The sequence below is a fragment of the Bufo bufo genome, chromosome 4 (assembly GCF_905171765.1).
Source record: "Bufo bufo chromosome 4, aBufBuf1.1, whole genome shotgun sequence".
NCBI classification, from domain to species: domain Eukaryota; kingdom Metazoa; phylum Chordata; class Amphibia; order Anura; family Bufonidae; genus Bufo; species Bufo bufo.
The window spans coordinates 297,996,947-298,016,510 of record NC_053392.1 but is presented as its reverse complement, the minus strand read 5'-3'; the positions used below and the strand labels follow the sequence as shown (position 1 = coordinate 298,016,510).

The 19,564-nt window shown below is 43.1% G+C and overlaps 1 protein-coding gene across 2 annotated transcripts in view; it reads right to left on the bottom strand.

Annotated features, from left to right (window-relative positions):
• LOC120998159 (cytochrome b5 reductase 4) overlaps window positions 1-19,564 on the bottom strand; it is a 352,348-nt gene that overhangs the window by 309,278 nt on the left and 23,506 nt on the right. The window lies entirely within an intron of this gene.

Sequence of the window (19,564 nt, the reverse complement as noted above, 5' to 3'; positions counted from 1 at the left end):
GAAGCAAGCCATCATTAGGCTAAAAAAACAAAACAAACCCATCAGAGAAATAGCAAAAACATTAGGCGTGGCCAAAACAACCGTTTCGAACATTCTTAAAAAGAAGGAACGCACCGGTGAGCCCAGCAACACCAAAAGACCTGGAGGACCACGAAAAAAAACTGTGGTGGATGACCGAAGAATTATTTCCCTGTTGAAGAAAACACCCTTCACAACAGTTGGCCAGATCAAGAACACTCTCCAGGAGGTAGGTGTATGTGTGTCAAAGTCAACAATCAAGAGAAGACTTCGCCAGAGTGAATACAGAGGGTTCACCACAAGTTGTAAACCATTGGTGAACCTCAAAAACTGGAAGGCCAGATTAGAGTTTGTCAAACGACATCTAAAAAAGCCTTCACAGTTCTGGAACAACATCCTATGGACATATGAGACCTAGATCAACTTGTACCAGAGTGATGGGAAGAGAAGAGTATGGAGAAGAAAATAAACTGCTCATGATCCTAAGCATACCACCTCTTTGACTGCAAAGGATTTGCAACCAAGTATTAAAAAGTGAAAGTTTGATTTATAATTATTATTCTGTCCCATTACTTTTGGTTCCTTAACAAATGGGAGACACATATGCAAACTGTTGTAATTCCTACACCGTTCACCTGATTTGGATGTAAATGCCCTCAAATTAAAGCTGACAGTCTGCAGTTAAGGCCTCATGCACACGGACGTTTTTTTTCACGGTCCGCAAAAACGGGGTCCGTAGGTCCGTGATCCGTGACCGTTTTTTCATCTGTGGGTCTTCCTTGATTTTTGGAGGATCCACGGACATGAAAAAAAAGTCGTTTTGGTGTCCGCCTGGCCGTGCGGAGCCAAACGGATCCGTCCTGAATTACAATGCAAGTCAATGGGGACGGATCCGTTTGACGTTGACACAATATGGTGCCATTTCAAACGGATCCGTCCCCATTGACTTTCAATGTAAACTCTGGAGTCCCTTTTATACCATCGGATCGGAGTTTTCTCCAATCCGATGGTATATTTTAACTTGAAGCGTCCCCATCACTATGGGAACGCCTCTATGTTAGAATATACTGTCGGATATGAGTTAGATCGTGAAACCTCATTTCCGACAGTATATTCTAACACAGAGGCGTTCCCATGGTGATGGGGACGCTTCTAGTTAGAATATACTACAAACTGTGTACATGACTGCCCCCTGCTGCCTAGCAGCATCCGATCTCTTACAGGGGGCCGTGATCAGCACAATTAACCCCTCAGGTGCCGCACCTGAAGGGGTTAATTGTACTATCATATCCCCCTGTAAGAGATCAGGGCTGCCAGGCAGCAGGGGGCAGACCCCCCCCCCCCTCCCCAGTTTGAATATCATTGGTGGCCAGTGCGGCCCCCCCCCCCTTCCTCCCTCTATTGTAATAATTTGTTGGTGGCACAGTGTGCGCCCCCCCCTTCCTCCCTCTATTGTAATAAATCATTGGTGGCACAGTGTGCGCCCACCCCCCTTCCTCCCTCTATTGTAATAAATCGTTGGTGGCACAGTGTGCGCCCCCCCCCCCTTCCTCCCTCTATTGTAATAAATCGTTGGTGGCACAGTGTGCGCCCCCCCCCCCCTTCCTCCCTCTATTGTAATAAATCGTTGGTGGCACAGTGTGCGTCCCCCCCCCCCCTTCCTCCCTCTATTGTAATAAATAGTTGGTGGCACAGTGTGCGCCCCCCATCGGCCCCCCCTCCCTCTATAGCATTAACAACATTGGTGGCCAGTGTGCGGCCTCCCATCTACCCCCCCCCCCCCCCGATCATTGGTGGCAGCGGGTTACTAGCAATAGTACAATAGTAAAAGATTCATACTTACCTGGGAGCTGCGATGTCTGTGTCCGGCCGGGAGCTCCTCCTACTGGTAAGTGACAGACAGACCTGTCACTTACCAGTAGGTGGAGCTCCCGGCCGGACACGAACATCAAAGCAGCCAGCAGCAGGTAAGTATGAATCTTCTACTATTGTACTATTGCTAAGTAACCATGGCAACCAGGACTGTAGTAGCGTCCTGGTTGCCATGGTTACCGATCGGAGCCCCAGCGATTAAACTGGGACTCTGATCGGAACTCCGCTGCCACCAATGATGGGGGGGGGGGGAAGATGGGAGGCCGCACACTGGCCACCAATGTTGTTAATGCTATAGAGGGAGGGGGGGCCGATGGGGGGCGCACACTGTGCCACCAACGAATTATTACAATAGAGGGAGGGAGGGGGGGGGCGCATACTGTGCCACCAACGAATTATTACAATAGAGGGAGGGGGGGGCCGCACTGGCCACCAACCTATTATTACAATAGAGGGGGGGGGCCGCACTGGCCACCAATGATATTTAAACTGGGGAGGGGGGGAGGGTCTGCCCCCTGCTGCCTGGCAGCCCTGATCTCTTACAGGGGGATATGATAGTACAATTAACCCCTTCAGGTGCCGCACCTGAAGGGGTTAATTGTGCTGATCACGGCCCCCTGTAAGAGATCGGGTGCTGCCAGGCAGCAGGGGGCAGTCTTGTACACAGTTTGTAGTGTATTCTAACTAGAAGCGTCCCCATCACCATGGGAACGCTTCTGTGTTAGAATATACTGTCGGATCTGAGTTTTCACGAAGTGAAAACTTAGATCTGAAAAAGCTTTTATGCAGACGGATCTTTGGATCCGTCTGTATGAAAGTAACCTACGGCCACGGATCACGGACACGGATGCCAATCTTGTGTGCATCCGTGTTCTTTCACGGACCCATTGACTTGAATGGGTCCATGAACCGTTGTCTGTCAAAAAAATAGGACAGGTCATATTTTTTTGACGGACAGGATACACGGATCACGGTCTCGGCTGAAAAACAGTGCATTTTCCGATTTTTCCACGGACCCATTGAAAGTCAATGGGTCCGCGAAAAAAAACGGAAAACGGCACAACGGCCACGGATGCGCACACCGGTCGTGTGCATGAGGCCTAAAGCACATCTTGTACGTTTCATTTCAAATCCATTGTGGTGGTGTATAGAGCCAAAAATTTTAGAATTGTGTCAATGTCCCAATATTTATGGACTTGACTGTAGCAGAAAAAAATTATAGGTGACACATTCCCTTTAATGAGAAAAAAATATTTAAATTCTGAAACTGCAAGCAGGATTATCTGATAACCAGCAGGGATTTAATGCCTTGAGCTACAAGTGCCTCAATGGGTGGTTATTAGATAAGAGTTTATATCAGAAAGTAATTCAACATAGTAATTAGGATAGAAAATAAATAGCAGGAAATAAATAGATCTGGATGTGTCCTTGCACAATACAATTTATCTTCCCCCCCCCAACAATTCCTTATCACAACGACTATCTTCCTATACAGCGACAGTGTAAGGCTACTTTCACACTAGAGTTCGGGGTTCCGCTTGTGAGCTCAGTTTGAAGGCTCTCACAAGCGGCCCCGAACGGATCCGTAGAGCCCCAATGCATTCTGAGTGGATGCGGATCCGCTCAGAATGCATCAGGATGGCTCCGCTTGGCCTCCGTTTCGCTCAGCAGGCGGACATCTGAACGCAGCTTGCAGCGTTCGGGTGTCCGCCTGGCCGTGCGGAGCCAAACGGATCCGTCCTCATTGACTTACATTGTAAGTCTGGACGGATCCGTTTGGCTCCGCACGGCCAGGCGGACACCCGAACGCTGCAATATGACATATGGTGCAATTTCAAACGGATCCGTCCCCCATTGACTTTCAATGTAAAATCTGTACGGATCAGTCTGACTAAGGCCCCTTTCACACGGGCGAGTATTCCGCGCGGATGCGATGCGTGAGGTGAACGCATTGCACCCGAACTGAATACCGACCCATTCATTTCTATGGGGCTGTTCACATGAGCAGTGATTTTCACGCATCACTTGTGCGTTGCGTGAAAATCGCAGCATGCTCTATATTCTGCGTTTTTCACGCAACGCAGGCCCCATAGAAGTGAATAGGGTTGCGTGAAAATCGCAAGCATCCGCAAGCAAGTGCGGATGCGGTGCGATTTTCGCGCACGGTTGCTAGGAGACGATCGGGATGGAGACCCGATCATTATTATTTCCCCTTATAACATGGTTATAAGGGAAAATAATAGCATTCTGAATACAGAATGCATAGTACAATAGCGCTGGAGGGGTTAAAAAAATTTAAAATAAAATTTAACTCACCTTAGTCCACTTGTTCATGCTGCCGGCATCTCCTTCTGTCTCCTTTCTTCAGGACCTGGGTAAAGGACCTGTGGTGACGTCACTCCGGTCATCACATGATCTTTTACCATGGTGAATCACCATGGTAAAAGAACATGTGACGTACCATGTGATGACGTGACGTCATCAAAGGTCCTGTTCCTGTTATTAATGCTCACCACAGGTCCTATTCAACAAAGGAGACAGAAGGAGATGCCGGGCCGCGATCAAGCTAATGTGAGTTAAATTATTTAAGTTAAGACTAATGTGAGTTAAATTATTTTATTTATTTTTTTAACCCCTCCAGCGCTGTTTTACTATGCATTCTGTATTCAGAATGCTATTATTTTCCCTTATAACCATGTTATAAGGGAAAATAATACAATCTACAGAACACCGATCCCAAGCCCGAACTTCTGTGAAGAAGTTCGGGTTTGGGTACCAAACATGCACGATTTTTCTCACGCGAGTGCAAAACGCATTACAATGTTTTGCACTCGCGCGGAAAAATCGTGGGAGTTCCCGCAACGCACCCGCAGATTTTCCCGCAACGCCCGTGTGAAAGAGGCCTAACTTTCACACTTAGAATTTTTTCGGAACTATAATGCAGACGGATCCGTTCTGAACGGATCCCAACGGTTTGCATTATAGGAGCGGATCCGTCTGTGCAGACACCAGACGGATCCGCTCTGAACGCAAGTGTGAAAGTAGCCTAAGGATGGGTATAATTTTTGCAGAGAAATAACTCCCACCATTACCAAAAAAAAAAAAACTTGGCTATTTCCCATAATGGGATCTTGTGATAGTTATTTATATGCTAAGATAATGAAGATTATTACTAAAAACATACTTTGTAGGTCAGATAAATGCTGCTCTGATGGATATTAAAGTGGATATGTGGGTACAGAAAAGGCACTGCAAAAGTTAATGACCAGATGGAAGGGATTCATCATTAACGTTTTAGAACCCGTTGAAATTAAATTGCTTATGGAACCTTTAAAGAAAACGTCCTGGTATTTACTGGAACAGATGAAGGGTTCTTTGGGTAAGCTGGAACAGTAGGACCTCTAGTGACCCTAGTTCAGTGTCAGTTGCTGAGGAATCTTGGGGAATCAGAAGAGCGTTCGTGATGGATAATAATTTGATCTTCTTGAGGCTAGGGGAGAGGGGAGGGGATTTTGAATATGTTACAGTCACTATGTCAGTTACATTAATTTTAGTTTGTCACTGTGATACGACATCCTCCGATTGACATTTCATTGTGCCATCTGTCAATGTACCTATGCAAAATGATATTGTAAACATTGGATGTATGTACATTGTATCCGCAACTGATGTTCATCAAACTAAATAAAAAAAAATTGGTTTAAAAAAAAAAAAAAAGTGGATATGTATGTTTTACCTACAGATAATGATTACTGTAATAATTTGTCATTTTTAGTCTAGGCCTTTCTTCATGAGCCATAATCACAACTATCACTATAAAAAACTATAAAACCAAGATGAAGTTGAGTCCATTTTATAGGTCAGCTACCCCTTTCTCTACAAGTTCCGTGCTTTTTGTGGCAAAAGAACTAGATTAGACTAGAAAAACACATAGGTTTTGATTTATCATACCTTCACTACAGAATTCTGGTGTCAAAAAGTCGCAAAAAATAGTGCTTTTGCAACTTTTGGCACTCGATTGTGCAAAATTTAAGCGATTACGCAAAAGTTTGCAACTTTTCTGCACCCAAGTTTTGAAATGTGGGTGGAAAAGTGAGTGTAGCTATCTATGTTAATGAGTTTCACTCCAGATTTATTATTGAGACTTTATTTATTTTTTTAAGTCGCAATCTCACTCCAGTAGGAGGGTGGAGTAGGAAAACTGGAGTAGCTTCTCTAGACAAAAGTGTCAGGTCTAAGGATAAGACAAATTTATCAAGAACATGAGACATTTGATAAATGTGGCATAAAGTACTTCAATGCAGACTCGAGCAAAACTTACTTCAAATTTTCTCCTTATGATAGTTTTCCCCCCAATGAGTTTTTTCAGTGCTGTATGTCTATATATGAATCCACATGCAGGGGAACTGCTGAACGAATCTGTTGGCAAATGTGCATCATACTGTGCCGATTGCTGGCAATTTTCACCTGTGGCAAGAAAAACTACAGCAGAGCACTAGCGGTGAGCAAATCAATTAATGTGAATGAATTCGTCTCATGAACCTGCGAGGGGCTGTCCCTGCTGTTAAAGAAGCTTCCCCTGCCGCTTATTTGACAGCGTGGTGCATGAACAGTCGCTTCTCCGGAAGCAGAGCCTCTACGCTTGTGTCGCTACTTGGGGCAGTGGCGAAGGTGCAAGATCGACAGGGCCGGCTGAGATGTCTGGCCACGTCAGTAGGACAGCAGGTGGGAGCTTCTTCAGCAGCAGCGACAGGCCCTCGCAGGTGAAGAATTCTTTTTGATGAGAAAAATCGATTCATACTAATCAATTCTTTTATCTCTACAGAGCACCAACAATTAGTCCGTGTGCCATAAAAGCAAACCTATGTTAGCTATGATCTGGCATATATAGGAAATTTGCCGAACCACATGGGGCCATGCCTCCTCCTGCAAAGCCCTACCTACCTCTTTGGCATGAGTGGTCCAGCTATAAAAAAAAAAAAGTTGCAAATCCCACTATACACCGACCTTCTGTATTCCATGTGCTGGATATACATTGAGAAAAGAAGCGTGTCGCTCCGAAACGCAATTAGTACTATTGTAATCCCATCACGACCCCCGACATAGCAGTAATTTGTCTTTCCGATAAGCAGCTTGACTCCAGAATTCATGTGAGCCCGGGATACATCAAGCCACAGCTCGTTACAAGTATAGAGCCTGTGGAGCGGAAGTACACTGCATCGGAGGTCTGAAGCAAAGGCAACCACGTGGGACGCCACGTGGCACGCCGAATGAAGGACTAACATAAGCCGTGAATGAGTCGGATACATCAATAGGTGGAATACCGCTACAATACAAAGCGCTCCACGTGTAATCAACAACTGGTAACATTTATCATTCTACTTTGAGAAAGTGGCACATCATGCACATAATCAAATGTTATATAGTGATCGTTTATATGATTTTCCATATTGCAAAAGGAATTTACCATTCATACTGGAGTGAGAATATCGATTCAGTATATTGGTTCTACTACATGTTTGCATATGGATTGAACTTTTTCTTTTTTATATTTTTTATACATTTTTATATATTTTAAATAATCATGAACGCTGATTCACAATAATAATAAATCAGGGTGGATTTGACTTAAATCAAAATGATTTAAATCACGATTTAAATCACTAGTCAGTAAGGCTTGATTTAAAAGACAAATTCTTGCTGGTATAACTTATAATATGCAAGTAGATGAAGATTTTTAGAATAACAACTTTTCATATTAGTTTGATTAGGTTGATCCTGCATTCATAGGTTTGTAGAAGTTAGGATTAAGGTATTTTTCTCAACTCTGTTCATGTTATAACATTTTTGCTGTGAAATAGAGGCATGTGATCTCTGCTGAGTCCAATTCAGTTTTGAGAACTGCAAAAGTAAACCAAGCATCTGTGATAATATCTTGTAGGCAGAGAAACTGCCCAATAATCTTACAAAAACCTATGGAAGAGCATGACATTGTGAATGGATTAATGGAATTAGTTTACCAAAAAAATTACACATATAGAAACATAGAATGTGTCGGCAGATAAGAACCATTTGGCCCATCTAGTCTGCCCAATATACTGAATACTATGAATAGCCCTTGGCCCTATCTTATATGAAGGATAGCCTTATGCCTATCCCATGCATGCTTAAACTCCTTCACTGTATTTGCAGCTACCACTTCTGCAGGAAGGCTATTCCATGCATCCCCTACTCTCTCAGTAAAGTAATACTTCCTGATATTACTTTTAAACCTTTGCCCCTCTAATTTAAAACTATGTCCTCTTGTAGAAGTTCTTCTTCTTTTAAATATTCTCTCCTCTTTTACCTTGTTGATTCCCTTTATGTATTTAAAAGTTTCTATCATATCCCCTCTGTCTCATCTTTCTTCCAAGCTATACATGTTAAGGTCCTTTAATCTTTCCTGGTAAGTTTTATCCTGCAATCCATGTACTAGTTTAGTAGCTCTTCTCTGAACTCTCTCCAAAGTATCAATATCCTTCATAATTAAAAAACGAATCTTTATTTCATGATGGAATAACCTTTGGATGGTAATATATTTTCCTCAAAAAGCATTTTATATAAAAAAAAATCTGATTTAAATCAAAAAAAATCTGATTTAAATCAAAAAAAGACGGTAGAAGAATCTGAATCAGAGCTAATGGCAGCATATGTCAACCTGCGGTCGCTTACGACACCTTCCCAGGACATTGTAAGGAACATGGACACATGAACTGCGGTCATTAAAGATTTATGAGAGAACTATCATCTGCAGAAAACTATTATGAAGTTAAAGCAAGAAGTAGAATGAATGAGCTTTTTATGAGAGACTATGCTAGGTCTTAGGGGGAACCACAATCTCAAGTGTGACTTCCTTCGCTAGCAGAAGTGCCACCCATATATCAGAGTCCTCAAATACTTCAGTCAAAAGAAAGGAATTAGCTGAACAACTTGCCATCAAAAAAGCAGAAATTGAGAAGGAAGCTGCAATCGAGGGGCGCAGCGCCAACGGATAGCTGAAATGGATGCACAACGCCATCAAATGGAAGCTGAAAAGGATGCACAACGTCATCAAATGGAAGCTCAAATGGAGGCACAGCGCCATCAAATGGAAGCTGAAATCGAGGCACAGCGCCAACAGATGAAAAGTTTGGAAAGGCAGAAAGAAGTTAAGAAGCCAGACTCAGAGTACATGAGGAGGATATGAGTCAGAGTAGTCATAGGTTCAAATCAGTACTAAGTGAAGAAAAAGACTCCTACTTTACTTCATATGCCTAGGAGAATGGAAGGAAATCTTCAGCATGTAGTGAAGAAATAAGTTATTATTCTTCCATCCCTGCTCATAAAAACAGAGAGTGTGAATTTACACTCTATCTCTACCGGAAAAGATAAAGAAAAGGACTTAGCTAATTCAGAACTAAGTGAGAAAATAGAACCGGGTGAAATTATTCCTAGATGTCACGGCAATGCTCAGGAGAGTGTTACAACCATTGTCCCAGCAAGACAACAGAGAACAGTCGTAGCTAGACTTCGCGTTCCGGAACCCACTGTATTTTCAGGAGACGTACTGAAGTTCATAGAGTGGAAGGCAAGCTTTAAAATGATCATTGAGCATCATTGCTTCAGTACAGTTGACAAGTTATTCTACCTTCAGAGAAATGTTGGTGGAGAAGCAAAGGAAGTTCTTGAAGGTAACTTCTATAGAAAAGACGATGAAGCCTACAAACAAGCTTGGGGAAAATTGAATGCAAGATATGGTCATCCTTTCTTAGTACAAAGAGCCTTTAGAGAGAAACTGAATAACTGGCCTAAAATAGGTCCTAAAGAACACTTCAGACTCCAAAGGTATGGTGACTCCCTGCAAGCATGCAGCAATGCCATCCCACATAATCAAGGACTGGAAGTACTCAACGACTATCTAGAAAATCACAGGATGATAAATAAGCTACCTGAAGAAGTGGCTTCTCGATGGAATAGCTATGTGACTAAACAGTTAGATCTAGGTAAGAACTTCCCAAGTTTTAAAGAGTTCTCCGAGTTCGTCAATGAGGAAGCACGGATAGCATGTAATCCATTAACATCATCTTATGTCTTAAAATCCTTAGAAGAAAGGCCTGCAAGAGAGATAAGAGGTGCAAGAGCAACTAGCTTTGCAACCAACACAGCAGCTAAAGGTCCAGATACCTACGAGAGCAAGTTCAAAGTCACTACTGGGATCAGTAGAGAGACAGAACCGACAAATCTTTAGACTACCTTCAAGTGTATGTTCTGTGGAGAGAACCACTACATACATAAGTGCCAACAATTGAAGGTGAAGTCCCCAGAAGAAAAGAAAATAATTTGTGCTGGATAACCAACTGTGTTTCGGATGCATAAGAAAAGGCCATGTTACTAAGGAGTGTAAGAAAAAGGCCACATGCAGCGTTTGCAAAGGACGCTATCCTACACCACTACATGAAGAACGTCTAAAGAAAGATAAATCCTCAAAACCTAAAGATACTGAGGAAGGAAAGAAAGTATCAGTATTCTCTTGCAGAGTGAGGGATGATGAAAGCAATGGCACATCAATGGTTGTACCAGTGTGCATATTAAATCCTAAAAGGAGGAACAAGAAGGTATACGCCTATGCGCTACTGGATGCCAAGAGTGATGTCACCTTCATTGATCGAGAAATCTGCAAGAAATTACAAGTGGCTACAGAACCACAACGCTCATCCTCACCACAATGACGGGGAGAGACACATTAGTGAACAGTCAAAGGGTCAAAGGACTGAGAGTGAGAGGACTTCATTCAAACTGCACATTAGATCTACTTCCAGCTTATACAAAAGACGATATACCTCTAGATCGAGATCGCATACCTACCTGTGAAACAGCCAATGAATGGGAGCACTATCTGTCATATCTCATGAAATGTTCCCACTGAAGAAGTTTGCTGTTGGACTGTTGATAGACTACGATTGTCCCGAAGCCTTGGTACCAAGAAAGGTAATCACAGGAGGAAAGGGTGAACCCTAAGCTGTTCAAACTGATCTAGGATGGGGTGTTATTGGAGGAAAACAGCAGATCGCAAACTCAAGACAGGTGACAGGATTGTGTAATCGAATATCTGTACAAGTGTTACCAACTGTAAGGCTCCATTCACACGTCCGCAGATTCGTTCCGCATTTTGCGGAACGGAATTGTGGACCCATTCATTCCTATGGGGCAGCACGATGTGCTGCCCGGAAACTGAGTTGCGGATCCGCACTTCCGTGTCCGCACTTCCGTTCCGCCAAAAAATAGAACATGTCCTATTCTTGTCCGCAATTGCGGACAAGAACAGGCATATTTTATTAGTGCCGGCAATGTGCGGACCGCAAAATGCGGAACGCACATTGCCGCTTTCCGTGTTTTGCACATCCGCGGCTCCGTGGATCCGCAAAACACGTTGCGAACGTGCGAATGGAGCCTAAGTCCAGCAAAAGTAATCAAGATCCTTGAATCCGACTTTTCAGATATAAGTTCTAAATAAAAGAGTGTATCCCAAGAAGACATAAAGTTCGTACACACTCTAGAAGAAAATATTCAGCAGAATCAACAAGGTCATCTTGAAATGCCCTTACCTTTGAGAGAACGACCTCGTCTGCCAAATAACAGAAATCTTGCCCTAGCAAGATTGAAATGTTTGAAGAAAAATATTGGAAGAGATCCCAAATTCAAGGAAGGCATCCTCGAAGAAGGACATGCAGAGAAAGTTAATAACCAACCTAAAGAAGGAAGTGTGTGGTACATCCCACATCAAGGTGTCTACCACTCAAAGAAACCAGATAAGATTAGAGTAGTATTTGATTGCTCAGCAAAGTAAAATGGTGTTGCATTGAATGATCATCTACTCAAAGGACCAGATCTTACAAACGCTCTGCCTGGAGTACTCTGTAGATTCAGAAAGTATCCCGTAGCGGTCATGTGTGACATTGAAAAGATGTCCACCAGTTTCATGTGAAGAATGAAGATAGAGACTTCCTGAGGTTTCTATGGTGGGAGGACGGAGATACAGATTCAGAGCCAGCAGAATACAGAATGAAAGTACACTTGTTTAGAGCAGCATCGTCTCCAGGTTGCGCCAATTATGGTATGAAGTACCTAGCTAATCAGAATGAAAAGGATTGCCCATCAGCAGCAAATTTTCAGTTTTTTTTTTTTTTATGTAGATGATGGTCTTATAAGCCTAGAGTCCACAGAATCTGCAATCAAACTAGTGAAAGAAAGCCAAGAGTTATGCGCAAGAGGAAACCTGCGTCTTCACAAATTCATCTCAAACAACAGAGAGGTACTGGAATCCATCAGTGACTCTGAACGAGCAGCAACAATGAAGAATTTAGATCCCAATTAGGCCTCATGCACACGGCCGTTGTTTTGGTCCGCATCCGAGCCGCAGTTTTGGCGGCTCTGATGCGGACCCATTCACTTCAATAGGGCCGCAAAAGATGCGGACAGCAATCCGTGTGCTGTCCGCATCCGTTGCTCCATTCCATGGTCCTCAAAAAAAATATAACCTGTCCTATTCTTGTCCGCGCTTTGCGGACAAGAATAGGCAGTTATATTAAAGGCTGTCCATGCCATTCCGCAAATTGCGGAACGCACACAGACGCCATCCGTGTTTTACGGATCCGCGATTTGCATACCGCAAAACACACAACGGTCGTGTGCATGAGGCCTTATGATCATCTTCCAGTTCAGAACGTACTTGGATTCGGATGGAATGTAGAGAATGACAAGTTCTTCTTTGAAGTATCTATTGAAGAGAAAGTTGCAACTAGACGAACCATTCTTTCTGCTGTGGCTTCTATATTTGATCCATTGTGATTCTTGGCCCCAGTAATCCCTCAGAGCAAAAGAAATACTGCAAGAATTATGCAGACAGAAGTTGGGATGGGATGAGCCCATACCTGAAAATTTGAGGCCAAGGTGGGAGAGTTGGATAAGAGACTTGAAAAACTTGAGAGAAGTTCGGATACTCAGATGTTTTGTACCTTATGATTTCGGAAAGTACAAAAAAATAGAACTTCATCATTTTTCAGATGCCAGTAGTTATGGTTATGGTCAGTGCTCCTACATCAGAGTGATAGGAGAAGAAAAGATACACTGTGCCCTGGTGATGGGGAAGGCCAAAGTTGCACCTACCAGTATTCAGACAATACCAAGACTTGAACTGACAGCAGCCATAATTTCAGCATCAGTAAGCAAGTTTCTGAAAGAAGAATTGGAATTAAAAATAGATAAAGAATATTTTTGGACAGACTCACAAGTTGCCCTAGGATACATAAACAATGAAGCTTGGAGATTCCATATCTTTGTCGCCAACAGAGTTGAGAAAATTCAGGAAATAACAAATCTGTAACATTGGCATCACATTGACATAAAGTTTAACCCAGCAGATCATGCTTCAAGAGGCCTGAATGTAACCAAATTGAAAAATTCTAATTGGTTCACAGGCTCAGAGTTCCTTTGGGAAAAAGGAATCACACCCAGTAAAGGTTACACGGAATTGTCTATGGGTGATAAAGAAGTAAAGGTTGTTCAAACATTGAGCACTGCTGCCAGGTGTCAAGATGACATACTTGAAAGACTAGCCAGATGTTCAAAATGGAATACAGCCATAAACGTAGTAGCTCGAATTCAATGTTTGGCAAAGGGAATCAGAAAGAAGGAAACATTGAATGTAGAAGAAAGACTGAAAGCTGAAGGAACAGTCATACTACTCATTCAACGCAGATTCTACAGTGAAGAGTTGAAGAGACTTCTAAACAACCACCCATTGTACAAGCTTAATCTTGTTCTGCAGGATGGTATACCGAAGGTGGGAGTGAGACTGGAAAATGCATCGTTACCTAGCAGAGTAAAGCATCCAGCAATTCTACCCAAAAACTCTACCTTTACAAGATTGATTATTGATCACTACCACAACATATCCTTGCATCAAGGAAGAAGCTTTACCCAAAGCTATTTGAGAGAAGGTGGTTACTGGATTGTGAAAGGAAGAAAAGTTATAGCAAAGTATATAAGTAAATGTGTAGTCTGCAGAAAGGCACGTAGACCTACAGAAGAACAAAGAATGGCAGATTTACCGGCAGATCGTGAAAACCCATCATCACCATTTCTTTATAGCGGAATAGATTATTTTGGCCCATTCATCACCAAACAGAACCGCAAGGAGTACAAGAGATATAGACTAATATTTATATGTCTAAGCTCCAGAGCAATTCACCTGGAAATTTTAGAAGATATGTCAACTGACGCATTTATCAACGCAGTAACGGAACGCCTAGCACCCCGACCGGGTACCTCCATTGATAGATGCTCCAAGTGCAGTGATGGCGAACCTATGGCACGGGTGCCAGAGGCGGCACTCAGAACCCTCTCTGTGGGCACCCGCACTCTGGAAAAAGTCTATGGTGTACAATATGCCTTAGACTTTTCCTGACATTCATCAGCGCAGGACGCACTATGAACAGCACAGGCAGCGCACTGAATGTAGGCAGGCTATTATAGCTAAATGATAAAGTACATAGAGGATATACTATATTGGACTGAAGTATTCAGGTTAAATTGCTTTGTTGGCACTTTGCAATAAATAAGTGGGCTTTGGGTTGCAGTTTGGGCACTCGGCCTTTAAAAGGTTCGCCATCACTGTCCTAGTGTTTCCAGAGGACTCCAAGCACTCCACTTGACACCGTCAGCGCTGCAGACCCCACGAACCGCCGAAGCTTGGTTGAGGTCTCGCCGTCTCCTACCCACCCTGGACCTACGACAAGGCTCCAGTGTGTGAACCTCTCCTTTTTTTTATTTTTTTTATTTATCTTTATTTTTCAGATCATAATATTAATACATAAACCAATATTAAGTCACATCGGTGTACCTAGTATGACAATCATAGACATCATTATAAACAAATTCTACACATCATCCTAAGTTCACCCCTGCGATAATAAGAAAACTAACTAACTATCTCAGCCCCCCCCCCCCCCCCATTGGCTGTCGTCCACTTCATTCATTCAAGTATAAAATAATATCAATATTAAATATATTAAATATAGCTACGTAGCTCTGCGTGCAACTCTCCGTTTCCTTTCAATATCCTCATATATTCTAATTTGTTGAAGATATGAACCCCACTCCCTTGTCGAGGGCGGGGAGACAGAGCCCCAATACTTTATCAATATAGCTTTAGCCACCATCAATCCCCTCATCCAAATCCGTCTGACCTGGGGCGGGACTTCCACTTCTAACCCATAATCTCCAAAGATCACTATCAAGATCCCCGGGTTATAGTTCATTGAAGACTCCTTTTGTAGGGTAGAGAAGACCTCATCCCAATATTTTCTTATTTTACTGCAGCTCCAAAGCAGATGGGCATAGTTCGCATTAACATATCCACATTTAGGGCAGCAACAATCCCGGTCTTTATTTTGGGGGAATTTTCCTTGGATTTTGGGCGTATAATACAATCTATGGAAGATCTTAAATTGGATTAACCTATGCGCACTGGAAACCTTTCTCACGTTCCTATAGATAGTGGACCACTGTAGTGGGGGGCAATTCAACTCTTGCTCCCACTTACTTGGGCTTTTAAAAGGTGTTACAGTTGCCAGTGCCATTTGGAGTTTAGCGTATAATCTAGATATCTTCACCTTCTCGTACTTCTGAGCGTCACAAAAGTCAAAGAATATATTCTCTCGTTGGAAAATACGACCCCTATTCCTAGAGGCTTCAAATATATGTTTCAAGCGTGCATACATAAATAAATCTAATGGTGAACTATCGGTAAAACCAATTTCCAAAAGTGATTTAAAACGACCCAAATACAAAAGGTGAGACACCCTGTTGATACCATTACGTAACCAATAACCAAAATCTGTAATTTTGAAGAATTCCTCCAGCCCCCTGTTCTCCCACAAAGGGGTGAAAACAAACGGACCAGAAACTTTAAGGATCTCCTTCAGCCTGTTCCACACCCTCTGTAGTGAGCAAGGGATCAGCAAGGACTTCCTCATTCCCATAGACCCAGTCTCCAAACATGCAAAGATATTCTCTATTGGTTTATCAATAACTTTAGTCAAATATCGTGAAAGTAAGCTCTCTTTCGAATAACAATAACGCTGAATCTGTGCACATAAATAATAACCTTGAAAAAAAGGTAATGACAGCCCACCATCTGCCTCCGACAACCATAGATATCTCTGCTTTATACGCACCCTCTTCCTTCCCCAAATTAGATCGTTGATCAAAGTCTCCAGTCTATGAAAGAAGATATCATCGATCCAGATGGGGGAAGCACACATCGGGAACAAGACTATAGGTAAAATAATCATCTTAATCAGTGCTATTCGATCTGTCTGTGCCAGTATCAATTTCCGCCAAGCGCTGACTTTGGCCCTGACTTTATTCAAAACCAGGGCCAAATTAAGCTCATAAAACCTATATATAGGAACCCCAATCTTAACCCCCAAATAATCCAAGGTATCGTTAGGGACCAAAACACGGACTCGCTTCCCTTCATCTACAGCTTTCCGGTTCAGCGGGAGGAGCGATGACTTTGTCCAGTTGATCCTATAGCCTGATAGTTTACCATAGTCTTCTATTACCTCTATCACATAGGGGAGAATTTTCCATCCCTGATCCAGGAACAGATTCACGTCATCAGCATATAAGCCCTTTTTTATCGCTCACTCCCGCCACCCCGAAGCCATCTATACGATTATCTAAGCGAATCCGACAAGCCAACGGTTCAATAAAAAGAGCGAAGAGGAGACAGGGGACAACCCTGTCTCATCCCTCTCCGCATCATAACAGGGGAAGAACTAATACCGTTGATATTGATACATGCAACTGGATGTTCATATAGCATTTGGGTCATTTCCAGAAATAGATTCCCAAGGCCAAAATGGGACATCGTAGCCCACAAAAAAGGCCACTCCATCCTGTCAAACGCCTTTGCGGCGTCTAAGGACAGAATGGAGTGGTCCATACTGCCCCCAACAGACAAATTCAGATAAACCCTATATAGACTCACCTGTATTTGGCGTCCCGGAATAAAGCCCTTCTGATTGGGGTGTACCAGACACGCTATAACCCTCTTCCCTAAATCCAGAGACAGGAACCAGGAACAAGCTCTTACAAGAGCTTATACTCAGGGGAGTATTATGATATAGCAATCCACAAGAGTGTAGTTATCCCATCCCCCAAACGTGAGCCAAGACTTCATGAAGGTATAAAAACAGGAACTCTCTTTATTTTAACACACAAGCATTTTATACACATCTTCCAACAAGGTTACCACCCACAGGGTTTTGTAAAAACAGCCAATAACCACGTACAATACACTCAGACACTACCACACAAAATCCTCCCCTCTGTCCGTGATAGAATTACCTCACACTGGGTTGATGCAATCATCACAGGCAGGCGAATACACAATATCCTCTGTCCTGGAGACAACCGAGAAGTAATTCAATTATCTCTCAGGACAAAGGACATCGCCAATACACACAGAGAGACAATGGAACAGACCGCCCTACTCAACGTATACAATGTCCCACCCTTTTCAATACACATAGACACTTAACATCCCAAAATGGCACGAATTAGACCAGGGTTCAAGTTAGTCCAAGTCCTTTGTGAACAAATGAGGCCAAGGCTGATGAGAGGGCCCATAATCCTGGGGCAAGAGGCTAGTAGCCAGGCCCCTCCAAAACCCAGTGGCGAGGTTGGTTTCGCCACAAACGCCTTGAGATGTTTCATAGCGATTAGAGGTACCGTCAGAGAGCTTAGATCTGACCAAGGATCTAATTTTGTCGGAGCAAAGAATGAATTGAAGAAAGTTCTAAAAGAGATCGATAAAGAAAAAGTAACTGAGTATTTGTTAGAGAAACAGTGTGATTTTCATATGAATGCTCCACATGCAAGCCATATAGGAGGAGTTTGGGAAAGACAAATCAGAACAGTAAGAAATGTGTTAAGTTCAGAGTTGAAAAAGAACGCCGGAAGAATAGATGATGCTTCACTTAGGACCCTATTGTTAATAGTCATCCACTTACAGTTGATAACATCAACGACCCAACAAGTTTGGACCCTTTAACTCCCAACCATCTACTTCACCTTAAATCTAATTACATACAGCCGCTGCCTGGCAAGTTCACCAAAGAGGATTTATATGTCAGAAGGAGATGGCGAAGAGTTCAATATCTATCAGAACATTTTAGGAATAGATGGAGGAAAGAGTACTTAGCCAATCTGATGCTAAGAAGTAAATGGCAAACACCCAGAAGAAATGTCCAAGTTGGTGACACAGTGTTAGTGAAAGAAGATTTACCCAGAAGTCAATGGAAATTGGCCAAAGTTCTAGAAGTTCAAAAGGATGACGACAGACTAGTAAGAAGAGTGTTGTTACAAAAAGGAGACTCAAAACTTGACAAAAAAGGAAAACGTCTCACTACTCCACTCAAGTTGGAATGTCCTATACAGAAGTTAGTTGTTCTACTTGAGAGTGATAAAAGACACTTGCAAGTTGAGAACCTGATGGAAAATTCCTCAAATTCATGTTCAAGTGCTACTACTAAGAACATAGAATTATAGGTAATTTTGGTGGAAGTGTAGCTGGCTAGCTAAGACCTGTCCTAGGTTGCTAGTATAGCTTATATGTGTATACATCTAAACCTAAAAATACCCTTAATACAGTTCCTATGTTTATGTGTTAGAGAAAAAAAGAGTTATTTACTGTGACATCATGTTTTGGATGTCATATAACTGTTATATTTTGTGTTCACAGAAGTAGAAAAAGATAATATGCCTTAAACCCCTTAGGGCCGCATGACGTACCGGTACGGCATGTTTCCCGAGTCCTTAAGGACCCATGACGTACCGGTACGTCATGGCTTTAAAATGTGATTGCGGCGCCGCGGGGGTTAATCGGAACGGGATGCCCGCTGATATCATTCAGCGGGCATCCTGTCACAACGCGGTTTGCAGCGCTTTCTGCAGTTTCTGATCCCCGCAGATCAGAAACTTTTAAAAAGCCCAAAATATAGATTTTTCACCCCTGAATGATTTTTTTGCCGGCGGGTGGTGCGGGGAAGAGGGGGGTGCGGGCGGTGCGGCAGGCGGGATCGCGATCCCCCGCCCGCCTCCTCTTGAATATTCATTGGTGTCCAGTGGGAATACCAGAGTGTCAGGACATTGCTGACACTCTGGTATAAACGGCTGACATCTGTGCTGTGATGTCAGCCGTTTAACCCTTTCCATACTACGGTCCGTACGGACCGCTGTATGGAAAAGGTTAATAGTCAGGGAGCTCCCTCCCTCTCCCATCGGGGGGCTGCTGTGTCTTTGCAGCCACCAGACAGGATAGGGTCACAGAGGGAGGGAGCCCCCCACCTTACCCTTACCCGTTTGCTCAGTTGTGGCAGACAGGGAAGGTTCCCATGGCAACAGGACGCCTTCTCAGGCATCCTGCTGTCCATGGTGCTGAACAGATCTGTGCTAAAGGCATAGATCTGTTCTGACAAAGTAAGTAAAATACAGTACAATACACTATATAGTGTACTGTACTGTATTATACAGACATCAGACCCACTGGATCTTCAAGAACCAAGTGGGTCTGGGTCAATTTTTTTTT